Here is a 14,114-nt window from a genome sequence, read left to right as displayed (position 1 = left end):
TTTTTTTAATTCCTTGTTTTGTAACAAAAAGTCACACGCCTAGCCTTTCCACACCTAATTTACATATGCAAATTAGGATTCCAATTCAGTTCAGCACGGCACAAGATTCGGCTGAATCCTGCTAAAAATGGCGGAATCCTGGATTCGGTGTATTTCTAGCATCAAGCAACTGGGTCCAGATGTACATGTGGTCTGGAGGAGAAATGGGCCCTGCTGGAGATCTGCAGAAGGTAAATATAGATTTATAGGGCAGCTGGTAGCAGGAAGAGGCAGATTTTAATTTTCTCTTTGAAGGATTAGTAATCACACAATTTATAATTATTAAGTTGCCTATCCTGTACATCTAGGGTTTTATTGTCTTTTTCCATTAACTTTGCCAGTAGTGATACATTAGGGCAGTGAGGGAACGAAAGATCTGAAAACATTGCTGACGGTTGCTAGATTTTCAGCCTCACTACTGCATTACTATGATGGTGTTGACATCTGCAAGCGGTTCCATGCTTTTGGGACAACACAACCGTGACCGGACAAACAAAAAATTGCCAATTCTGCACTGTTAATTAAGAACAAGAGGAGCCAATTTCCTTGCAGCTTCCATGGATGTCCAGGGGAAGATTATTGGCTTGCAGTGTTATCAGTAGGATGTTGGCATTGCTTTAATACTTTCAGGTTAGGCTGTGGGATTCTACCAACATGAACTAGAAAACATACATTACAAGTACAACAAGTCAACCAAAACACACAACATATCAGTTAAAGGTTATATTCCAGCAAAATAAAAATGTTTTAATTAAATTGTAACAAGGCATCTCTATTCTTATAGAAACTCTCAGAATCTGCATATAAACAGTATTTTGTACAAGCATTGGCAATAGAGCTGCTTGGCTGAGTGGGGCCAACTTGGATCTCACTTGGGCTTAATGAAGGTGGTCTGAATTATATAGTTTAAAGGCCCGTTTGTTGTCCTTTTTTCACAATACATAACTATCTCTTCATAGATAAGTGGTGGGGCAGCTCAAGGCAGTTTCCGTTGGGGTCCCTTTTCCACTTTTTAATGCATTTTAATAACGGTCTATTGGCCCAATAGTATTCATTTTTCCCTTCCTAGTTCCTTTGTAGGACAACTTGTGTCAAAACTTGCAAGAAGCATATTGTACATTCATTGGTGGAACAGAAACTAGAATATAATACCAAGTACCATGAGGCCATCCGCACATCTTCCAGATCAGAACTAACACCCAACCCAGAACATATTGTGGCTGCATTGATTGCTTACCTTTGTCTAAGATTTAAAATATATCCAAACTGAGATTAACTGGCCCCTGCATTGCTCACACCCCAGATTCGGACTACAATCACTTGTATTGTTCACGTCTGTAATCCCCCCTGTATTGTTCTCACTTTACACCCAGACTATATTGTTCACTAGTTCACACCTCATATCGACTGTAGAAGGGGTGCAGGCATCGTGTCACTGTAAATAGTGCAGTGCATACTGTCTTAGACTGGTCCTGACCGGTTACTTGCATGGTCCTTTTAGGTTTCTCTGTCTCCTGCTGTGTTCTGCCTGTGTGTTCGATGCTCTGTCTGCCCTATGTAACTTGTGTGCCATACATTGCCGCCATGCCTGTGGGAGATAAGCATGGTGGAGGTTTAGTAGTAGTTAGCATTTGGAAATAGTTTTTAAGGGGTCCCTAAGGTGTTTAATAATGTTGTAATTGTAGAGATTGTATTTACGCTCTGCCTTAATCCCTTTCAGTGTAGATGCATCAATCCGGTTAAGGGTTACCGCTTTCATAATAGTTACTCTTTAGTTAAAGGTTGAGGAGAGCACTCGGAGAGCAAAATCTGCGGAGATCAAAGTTTTTTTTTAATGCAAGACTACGCATATTTCAGGCCTCGCGTGCCCTTTCTCAAGTTAAAAAGGGCACACAAGGTCCGAAACATGTTGTATAATCATGTAGTCTTGCATTGAAAAACTTTGATCACTGCATATTTTGCTCTCTGGGTGCTCTCCTCATCCTTTATTTAAAGTGTTTAATAATGTTCTTGGGGTTGCTGTGATATCCACAGGGGAGGAGGAGGCATATGGATTGTAGGGTACATCGTAATATGGTAGTTAGAAGAGAACAAGGTGCTCCAGAATAAAATGTAAATGACTCACCGAGTAGTGAATGTGGTCCGGGTGCACCAGCCCCAGACCCCCAGCTTTAAGGAGCAGTATGGCAAAGGTAAAAGCATGGGTCGACCAGCACTCAAACGGATCCACGGGACCAGAGAAATGTAATTAATAAAATATTTTTATTTATACAAAGTTAAAAATATAAATCTGCATCTCCATCCACCCTACGGGTTTCGCACCCATTCAGGGCGCTTAGTCATGGGCTTTCCATGGGCTCTTACATCTTAATATGACTTAATGAACTGTTTTGCATTTGAGTGATGGGTGATATCCCTACAATGAGGACCAACCATTTGGGTTTGTTTGGTGCTACCACCATTAATGTGGACATGATCCTAAAACTTCTTGTGGTTTAAAAACAGGGAGTGGCCAACACTCCCTTCCATTATAGTCCCTCTACCACATAGGCCAGAAATAATCCGGCCCTCGGTAACACAGGAGTTGGACAACACTGCTCTAACCCATAAAAACAAACAGAAGGGGTCATCAACAAAATATTCCAGATACAGCCAGATATCATTACTTCACATAGTATCACATACCATATCAAAATTCATTCTATGAGCAAGATGTCAACTGACAAGTGTGCATAGCTAACACAAGTGAAAATAACAGATATGAAAAGTAATATGTAAAGTGTAAAAGGCATATGGATTCTGCTGCAAAATCATAAGGCAACACAGAGCATAAGTCACATACATTGGAGGGTATAGTCTTAGTGCAAAAACTGCATCAGTTAAAGTTATGTCCTTGCAGAGTGAAAAACATCCAGAAAGTACATTGTTCATATAAAAAATGGCAATGACCATATAATGGAGGTCTGTAGACTTCACATTGAGATTCAGGTTTCATGGATTCTCTGTTCAGTTCTCTTAATTATGCAATTTATCTGCATGTTTTTGTGGGTTATGGTGTGATTTTATGTTAGTATATTGAATAAATAGTGTTGTAGATTCCTTTTAATGGTTTCTTGAGACATTTTTGTGTTGGGGTTTATTGAGCAACACTGGACAAATTTGCCCCTGGCAATAACCCATAGCAACTGATTGGCAATTAGCTGTTGTTAACCAGCTGCAGGTAGAACAATGAGAGCAAATGTTTGGTTACTGCAGTTACTGCACCGTGTAAAATTGCCCAGTTTTGATAAATGAACCCCAGTTACTCTAGCTTGGGTATTTGCTCTCGTTTGAGACCCATACTGGCTTCATTATTGTTATTATAATTATGACCTTTTTTGCCTTGGGCTTAAACTATTTAAAAGACAGTAACATAAAGCACCCAAAATGTTATAATTATATTTTATACAGTTATTGGGTGTCCAACAGTTCAAAATTTAAACATCTTACACCTTTGCTGCTGGTATTAACGAAGACTTACAAGCCATCTCCGTTAGTTTAATTCATTAGGTGTGAATACCTGTGTATGCAAAATTTTTAATATACAGACTTGGAAGCAGAGCATTCTATTCCACATCTGGCATATTAACATCTCTTCATAACTATGTTCTCAGCCTTCATAGATTTCATAATGATTTGCTTTACTAACAATCTATCTACATTTTCATCTTGCCCTGGGGCGTATAGATTGTGCCTGTTTGAAAAATATCCTTCTCCCCAGTTTCAACAGTTAACCAGATGCTCTCAGTCTCATCCTCCACGCCTGGATTAATGTTGCTTTATTTGATTTCAACAATTAGAGCAAATCCACCTGCTTTCTTCCTTTCTGCTATGTTATGGTTTTTCACTAAAACCATCACCAAAAACTTCTTGGACGAATTAAAGGTCTTATTATGGTTGACGTTGACCACTATGCAACCATGAAATGGTTGGAGCTAACAAAAATCCAGACTAGCAGTTAGATTTTGAATTAATAGCTAATGTATTTTTTATTTTTACAAAAAATGTAATTTCTACACCATATAAAAAAATAAATATGTAAATATTATAAACAAACAACTGAAGGAACATTTAAGAATATTGAACACAATTATTGATTCTCTATGCTCTTAATGAATGGGATTCTCCTGTCTTTTTTCACAGGGGGTAGATTTGAGCCAGAAGATTAACATATTCTGTTTAAAGTGCTGCCACACACCAACCAGGGAAGGGGTCATAAATAAACACAAGTGCAGCATGCAAAGTGCAATTTTGTATACAAATTACCATGCAGCGTTGTTCATATAATTCCTATGTAATTTATACCATACTTTTTCAACCCAGTATAGATATTTAACACTACTTGACTCTAACACTAAAACACTTTTTGTAAGTTTGCCTGGTTCAATTCACAACTGCTTAATTTTGATCTCAGAACAGTCTCCAGTGTGCCCTTTAGTCATCTTGTACCACCAACTTTTCGTTGTGCTCCTTTGTGCTAACATTTCCCCCACATTTTGATTCATGTTATATGCATATTGCCCATTGCTGTGAAAACGACAAAAGCTCTCATATATCATATAGAAGCTCAAACCCCCACAAGGTCCCACTGTAATAGTTCCAAATAGCATCAAAATAAAATTAAAAAAATATATAGAGAGAGCAGCTTAACTGCTTACATTTGTTGGTCTCACAATATGTTTTGGGTCACATGGACACTTTCTCAAGTGTGATGAATCCCAAGTACCAACACCATTATGAATTATGGGTTAAGTAGTGGAAGGGTGCAGCAGTGTAACTTTCTGGTCTTTCAAACCCCTTTTCCCCTTGAGCACATAATTTGTCCTAATTTTGCACTGCACCCAATCAACTCCAGCCTGGTTCTCTCCAGGCCTCTTCTCCTTCTAGACCCGACCCACTTACAATTGCAGGATCTGTAAAGTTACGTTTGTGAAGTCTTAGGGGCTAATTCACTAACCAGAGTAAAATTTGCCATCGACAGCTTTGCAGCGATCGCAACACTTCCCCAGGCGTAAATTCACTAGGACAGAGCTAATTCACTAAAATGCGAAGTTGTGTCCAGGGCGCTGAACGCTGGCAAAGTTTTGCTAGCATTGCTTCAGAAATCAAAGCAAAGTTGCGCTAGTGTTGGCTAATTTGCATACGGTGGGAAAATAAAAAGCTGCATTGATGGATATGTTGCAGCAAATACATTACATTACACTAGTCCAGGGAACCTTAATAAAGAAAATTTGAGTTGTTAGAAAATGTATGGGGGAACCCGGTTACCCAAAAAATATTTTATGGACTTTTGCAGGCTATCACTTTGAAAAAAGGAAAAGACAACAGTGTTTTTTGGGACTTTTATTCCACTGAAAGTTGAGGAAGTCCTATGTACTCCATTGCACTTCGCCTGGTCTGAGCTGGCTAAGGCAAGTCTGGCGAAAAAGGTAACGTTCACTAAAACCCGCATCTTAGCGAATTTGCCGAGTTACTTCCATTCGCCAGAGCGAAAATTCGCCTGGCAATAGTGTGCGAATGATCGCTAGTGTCTCTCTCTTTCGTTAGCAAAGTTATGCCTGCGCCCATTAATAAATCGGCAAAGTGCCCGAATTTTCGCCATCGTTAGTCATTTCACCCTGCAAATCTGCTTCTTAACTTTTAATGCAAATAAATTAATAAGCACCTTTATCTCAAACAAGAGAAGATGCAAACACCTGTATCCCCTAGTTTATTTTTAGTTTTTTTTTTAAAGCTCAGACAGGAGCAGGGATACAAGATCTGCAGAAGAATTAAAAACACCACTCTCCTTAATAATCTATGGGTCTTAGAAAAGTGACAAATGTAAGAGTATAGGTGCATGCCATTGCTGGTTGTTATAAGTGTGATCTGATCAGATCTTATGTCAGCCTGTCTGAGCTGTAACACACTTACTGTACAGTACTACATTTATAGACAATATAGCTATCTGAGGTGTTTAAACAGATGGTTCAGAATGTCATTTATCATTGTACTGCAGATAGGAACATATGTGTATATGAAACAGAAGTGAATATAAAAGGGGATGTATATCACTTTGAGGTCTTTGTTACACTGCTATGATCTCATTTAGCAGGAATGGTGACCTCTGCTCCACATCCTCTAACTTGTATAATAAATAATCCTAAATGTCTGAAGCTCATCTGAACAGCAAATAGCGCTGTATATAAAGTATCAACCTCGAAAAATTTGCACAGCAGGAAGTTCTGGCAGCCAATCTATTACCGTATTCAGGCTAAATCACATTTGTCCTTGGCCTAGCTTAAGTTGCAAACAATAAATGGCAATTTAAAGATATTGCTGCATGAAGTGTCTGGTTTGCTACAAAGAAACCAAATCAGCAAATTATCTGCTTTATTTAAGTAAAAGAAGGGTAATTTTCTAATCAAAGAAAATCAAGCCCTTGTGTGTTTTGGGCACTGCAGGGCAGATTTCTGTAACATAATTGAAATTGGTTGTTTTTTTTTTTGGGGTCCTTTTTTTCGTTACCATTTTTTTCCATTTTTTATCACTAATTTTTTTTTAACGCATACAAAACTTACATTGAGGGTAACATAAAGTGAGTACAAAAAAGGGGGGCAGCAGTTTAGATCCTGACTAATCCTATGTACCAAAAACATTAGGAACACAAAGTAAGCAATATAAAACAGCTTATTCACTGAAAGTGAATCAAATGTATTAAACACTAGTACCTAGTTTTTTATCAAGACTTGTACTTTTTGATTTAAATATTTAAAGGGATCCTGTCATCGGAAAACATGTTTTTTTCAAAACGCATCAGTTAATAGTGCTACTCCAGCAGAATTCTGCACTGAAATCCATTTCTCAAAAGAGCAAACAGATTTTTTTATATTCAATTTTGAAATCTGACATGGGGCTAGACATTTTGTCAATTTCCCAGCTGCCCCTGGTCATGTGACTTGTGCCAGCACTTTAGGAGAGAAATGCTTTCTGGCAGGCTGCTGTTTTTCCTTCTCAATGTAACTGAAGGAGTCTCAGTGGGACATGGGTTTTTACTATTGAGTGTTGTTCTTAGATCTACCAGACAGCTGTTATCTTGTGTTAGGGAGCTGTTATCTGGTTACCTTCCCTTTGTTCTTTTGTTTGGCTGCTGGGGGGGGGGAAGGGAGGGGGTGATATCACTCCAACTTGCAGTACAGCAGTAAAGAGTGATTGAAGTTTATCAGAGCACAAGTCACATGACTTGGGGCAGCTGGGAAATTGACTATGTCTAGCCCCATGTCAGATTTCAAAATTGAATATAAAAAAATCTGTTTGCTCTTTTGAGAAATGGATTTCAGCGCAAAATTCTGCTGGAGCAGCACTATTAACTGATTTATTTTGAAAAAAATGTTTTTTCCCATGACAGTATCCCTTTGATGTGTTAAAGTGGACCTGTCACCCAGACACAAAAATCTGTATAATAAAAGTCCTTTTCAAATTAAACATGAAATCCAATTTCTATTTTTTATTAAAGCATTCATAGCTGCTGTAAGCTCATTTAAAAATCTCAGTTTTCAATCAAATATTGTCTGCCCCTCCTCTATGCCCGTGGCATAGAGGCGGGGCAGACAATATTTGATGCCCCTCCTCTATGCCCGTGGCAATATTCTATGCCCGTGGCAATATTTGATGCCCCTCCTCTATGCCCGTGGCATAGAGGCGGGGCAGACAATTACTTTCACTTTCCATTCAGCACTTCTTAGATTTCACTGCTCTCTACAAATTCCCCTGTTCTCTTTACCATTTAATTGTGTAACCAGGGCATGAGGATGGACATCGGGTCCCCCATTCTGGTGCACAAACAAGATTCGGAGATGATGCAAGGCTCGTCTTAATAACAGTGTCCACAAAATGGCTCCTGCCTGCTTGTTATAATTATGAATTCCCAGACTAAAGGAAACAAGATTCAAATAATTTATATAGTGTAATTAAAGTTAATTTTGCTTGACTAATGTGATAAAATAGGATTTTGAATCATTTTTTTGGGTGACGGGTCCCCTTTAATGACAAGGGTTTTGTCTGTACATCAAAAGTCTACTAAAATATCACTTAAACATCAAATAAACTCAACAGGCTGGTTTTGCCTCCACTAAGGATTGATTATATCTTAGTTGGAATTGAGTACAAGGTGCTGTTTATTGGTATAGAGAAAAAGGAAATCATTTTTAAAAATGGTCATTATTTAATTAAAATAGAGCCCATAGGAGATGGCCTTCCCTAATTTGGAGCTTTCTGTATAATGGGTTTACAGATACTGGATCCCATACCTGTATTGATTTTCAAAGTAAAACAGACTCATGTACTTATATCCCTTGAGTACTTGAAGAATAAGTTGCTGTAACAAATTTCCCTGATTTTCCTGTAATTTACATCATTTTTTCCTGGTCCCCTGAAAAATGTAAAATGAGAGTTCTATTGTATTTGCAGACAGAACCATGGCAAAATATGCATCTGGTTAGTATGTTAAACCTCTTCATCTCACTAATAACATTGACAAACTGCCATTTTTGGCAACATCAAAACAACATTTTCAAGTAAAATCCTAGAAACTTGATGTTAAATCATGGGAAAGCACCCTCTGGAATTCATTATAAATTGGTGGGACCACAAAAAACTGGGGTAAATATGGGAAAAACTTAAATCAGGGTATGTAAAATTAAGGTTTCACCTTTAATGTCCACAGATTTTGCACTACCCTCCCTTATAAATGAATAATTATGCAAGGAAGGAGCAATTTTACAACTGCCTGGCATTGTGGAAACAGTTATTAAGTAATGGGCAATGCACAGTTTTAAATTAATAGCTATAATGTGCTGTTTTCTATTAGTTGAATGATATGGATGAGCAAAAATACATTATGTTAAATAAATAATGCTATCTAACCAGCATATAGTATAAAAATACACCCCTCTCAGCTAAGAGAATAATATTTTTGCATTTTATTTGAGAATGCACATGCAAATATACAGGTTAGTTAAAAGAAATGTAAACCTTTAAAAATGTAAAATTGCTCAAAGCATTCATACTTAAAGCACTCAAAAGGACATTTACATTTCACATTAATTATTGTTTTTTTTCATATCAGTACGATCAAGCTGTTTTTAAACTGATAGTATAATGAATTTTGTAACAACAGTGCCACCTGCTGAAAAGTTTTTCAACTATACAGTCCAGGAGAACATATTCTAAAGAAAAACAGGTAACCCTTTTGATTTTGCTCATTAAAATAATCAGAAACTCAGATGACCTTTCTTATATCATGCATGTGCAGAACGACATCAGAAATGTTTCCTGTTTTCCTTCTGAACCTGTGCATCCTGACTGTACGGTCAGAGGAACTGACCAGCAGGTGGTGCTGTTGTTACAGGACATGTTTATTATATCAGCAGTTATTCCAGTGAGGCTGTTTTGTGTTTTTAAAGATAAGGATGAAGTTGATGAATCTTAGCAGATTAATAAATTATGTATCTACTAATTTACTGAAAATATGAATTTATATTGTAAAATTTAGACATCATATAGTTACATAGTTAATTTGGTTGAAAAAAAAGTTCATGCAGTTCAACCTCTCAAAATGAACCACCGTGCAAATACTGTATATGCACATACTTATAGAGCCATATCTGTAGACTCACTTATATAATGATATACAGTAGAACCCCCAATTTAAGTTTAAATTATATAAAATCAAGGAACATTTTAAATCAGGGACATGTGTTAAAGTAACTTTTTCTTCAAGTACTGAAAGGATATAAGCAAAGGAGTCCATTTTACTTTGAGAAACTGAGATATTTACTGTGTTAATAACAAGGGTTATTGAGATCACAATGCCCTTTGATATTATGCTTGTCTAAGAAATTATTCAAGCACCTCTGAAAGACATTATTAGAATCAGCCCTTTACAACATTACCTGACATTCCACAACCTCACTGTACTCACTGTGAAGAACCATCTATGCTGCTTCAAATGAAAGTTCTGTTCCTCTAGTCTTAAAGGAGAACTAAACCCTACACCTCCCTCCATCCCCCTCCACTGCCCCTCCAAGCTCCCTCCCCACAGCCTCTATTCTTTTCAGCAATCTTCCTGTCTGCTGACCTGCAATAAATTTGCAGTGAAGCTGAGCAGTGAAGTTCAAATGGACCATCTTCCCTGTCTTCTGATCTTCTACTGTTAGAGCAGCAACACGGATCTTGAAGGAGCATGCGCAGTTCAAGCTATGTCCTGAATTGTTTTCTTCTGTGCATGCTTCCGCAAGATCCGTATTGGCTCTCTACTCTACTACAGATTTATTACAGGTCAGGCTACAGGGAAACGTATGAGCAGAATAGCTATTGCAGGGAGGGAGCATGGAGTGGGGACAGTGGAGGGAGATAAAGGAGAGTCTGAGGATGGGTAGGGTTTTGTTCATCTTTTAAGGGGTGTCCTCTGATGTTATTTTTAGTAATACCATTTTGACCTCATATAAGACAAAACTCAGTAAAGGAAAACCTTTAGTAATAGTCAGACAATTTATTCAGTACAACATAACAGTTTTGTCTGGGTAAGCTGTTGGAGTAACACACGGAATGTCACCCAAGGACTTACCAAGGACACACCTCTTGGTCCAAGCGTTATATAGCTTTCAGAAGGCATTTAATTGTAATTGTGACAAGGGGTACACGGAAATACCATACATGGTCTGTCGAGGAAACTTACTGGCATATACATTTATACATTCTTGCAAGATGCGCAGTTTTCAACATAAGAGTTTTCTGGTCCCAAATGCCTGAGCTGATGTCTGGTAATTTCAGACAGGATGGGGAAATCAGCTACCGTATATACTCGAGTATAAGCCGACCCGAGTATAAGCCGAGGTACCTAATTTTACCTACGGAAACTGGGAAAACGTATTGACTCGAGTATAAGCCTAGACACAACTACAGCCCTGTCTCCCAGCAGCGCACATTCCGCCAAAGCGACCCCCCCAGCGATCAACCGGACTTCTTTGCAAAGTTGATGGTGACAGAGAATTGCCAAACGGATTATTGTGTGCATTGTCCCACTGTCCCACTACCATGTGCAGAGGGTGCTGTGTGATATTGCCATCACTGTTAATCTTTCGTATAACCAACAGAGGGCGCTGTGTGATATTGGCATCACTGTTAATCCTTCATATAACCAACAGAGGGCGCTGTGTGATATTGCAGTCACTGTTATTCTTTCATATAACCAACAGAGGGTGCACTGTTATTCTTTCATATAACCAACAGAGGGTTCTGTGTGATATTGCAGTCACTGTTATTCTTTCATATAACCAACAGATGGCGCTGTGTGATATTGCAGTCACTGTTATTCTTTCATATAACCAACAGAGGGCGCACTGTTATTCTTTCATATAACCAACAGAGGGCGCTGTGTGATATTGTAGTCTCTCCCCAAGCGAACTGTTGGTATAGGAAAGATTAAAAGTGACTGCAATCTCAGCTACTGCCTACTGACTCGAGTATAAGCCAAGGTAGACTTTTTCAGCACATTTTGGATGCTGAAAAACTCGGCTTATACTTGATAGCCGAAACGTTGAGGAATAAAATCACAGCCCTTGTGGCTTTTTTTTCATACAAAGTCCTGTGAGTGCGGTCTTTTTTCACTGAATATATGTAAATTTTTACCAGCACCAAGGCATTTAACTACTTTATTGTGGAGTGCACCAGGTCGGATTCTTATATATATATATATATATATATATATATATATATATATATATATATATATATATAGAAAACAAACCGCACTCCAAGGACTTCGTGTCTCAAAAGCCAAGTGAAAGTTTATTCTTGCTCAACGTTTCGGCGCTCCAACTGAGGCCGTCTTCAGGAGGGTGAATACACAAACAACAGTGAATCACATTTAAAGAGTAAATTAGGCCTCAAACAGCATCAACAAGTGCCAGACAGCTCAGCACAATTGCTGAACTATCACTGTGTGCCATAATGTTATAGTGCATAAATAAGTATCTGTAAAAGTGTTATCGAATTACTGTGCAGAAAAACAAAGTCAATACATATAGGGTGTTATTTCGGTGTTTGCTGTTATTTGCATCCATCCAGCAAGAGAATCAAGAATATGCAGGACAGTAAATAAATGTTTTCCCAAAATCTTGCCCTAATCACTTGGCTTCTTAAAGGATTAAGAAGAGTGGATATTTATTTTCCCCAAATCTCAACCTAATTGGCCTTCAAGCTGGCACCCCTTTCCTACTGGCAGCCACTGTTCCCTGTTTTAATGCCAATAAACATGTTTAGCCTATTAGGCAAAACTGTGTTGGGTGTTTTTTTCTTTAATATTTGAAAGTCGTATTGCACTCACATGGCTTCCCCTTTAAGGTGTTTCACGTATAGTGATCTGTCTAATCCTAAATGCGCTGACTTTAAAATTTGTTTGGTATTTTAATCAAATTATGACCGACCTGTTTCCCTCCATCTGTTTCAGACTTATAATGAAACTCCTTGCTGCTGAGTGATGCTAGGGTTTCTGCTTTATTGACAGCTGGAGGCAGCATGTTTCATTTCCCCAGGCAAACACATAGCTGGCACTCACCATTACACACATCTGACTTTAAAGCTGCAGGTACACACATACACACACACACACACACACACACACAAACACACACACTTGCACACATACACACGCACGTACACTACTGCATGTGCTTCTTTCATGTCAGAACGCAACATCTTGAGCAGTGCAAATATTCTGCAGTTACTCATGAAAAGAAATTTTTAATAATAAATATCTAATAATTAATGGGCTGGTAGCTGCAGTTTTCCTGCGGGCATAATATCTAATTTCCTACCAATGTTTCATATCCTTACTTTTCACGCTGCAACAGTCTATCATTAAAACCAAATGCAGGTTTCTATCACTTTTATTTATTTTTCAAATCAACTTATAAATCAGTGCCAGGCCTTGTTACAGATGAGTTCCAATAAATTATTGTCTGTGAACAAATTCTGAATGCTAAACAATCCTACTTTCCCTGTACTCTCTATAGCCCCCTGGTCACAGCTGCTGCCTTGTTCATAGGGGAGGGAAGCTGTTAGAGGTGTGACTGCAAGCTGTACAAAGGAACTGCACAAAAGTTAATCAATTTACGATAACAATAGGTAGTTTGCTTAAAATATTGTTCTTGTTTTACTTTCCTGTGTTGGGATATTTCAATTTACTTTATTTCTTTTCTTACTTATTTTTAATCATAATGTTATTGGAGAGATGTACACTGGAAAGGACTTCACATGTCCATTTTGCCTCCATGATCCTTACATTTTGATAAAGCCTATGTAGCTGCTATATTTGTCGCTGTTTGAAACAGGTTGTATGATATTCTAGAGTAGGGGTTTTTTACCCACATTTAAATGTAAAAAGATTTGGGGTGCCAAATAAGTGCTGTGATTGGCTATCTAGTAGCCCTTATGTAGACTGGTATCCTACAGGAGGCTCTATTTGGCAGTGGTTTTTATGCAACCAAAACTTGCCTCCAAGCCAGGAATTCAAAAATAAGCACCTGCTTTGATGCCACTGAGAGCAACATCTCAGGGGTGTTGTTCACACACTACTGGCTGGGGATCACTGTTCTAGAGAGACAGTTGGCTACAGGACTCAATAAAACTTATTTCCATGTACCTACAAATAGGGCATTCCTGAAGAGCTCCCAAACTCTCAAAACCATCTGCTCTACCACATAATACATGTGACCTCAAGTCCTTTATCTTTCATGTCTGTCAGATTATTTGCTACGGGAATGGGAAAAAAGTCATAAATTCATGCACACATCCAGACCTGAGCATATGAAACCTCCCTGACTGTTGATCTGGCTTTTTTTTCCCCAATGTTATGTTCAATGTAATTCATGTTTTAATGCTACCCATACTTGTGAAATATATTTTTGTAAGTAATGGAGGTTTTTTTGGGGTGGGGGGAGGAGCTGACCGAAGCAGCCCAATCAGCAGTATTGTAGTTGGGTTTCAGTTTCTTT

This window comes from Xenopus laevis, chromosome 6L (genome assembly GCF_017654675.1).
Source record: "Xenopus laevis strain J_2021 chromosome 6L, Xenopus_laevis_v10.1, whole genome shotgun sequence".
Taxonomy (NCBI): domain Eukaryota; kingdom Metazoa; phylum Chordata; class Amphibia; order Anura; family Pipidae; genus Xenopus; species Xenopus laevis.
The sequence above is the reverse complement of the archived record's forward strand: the minus strand, read 5'-3'. Positions refer to the sequence as shown.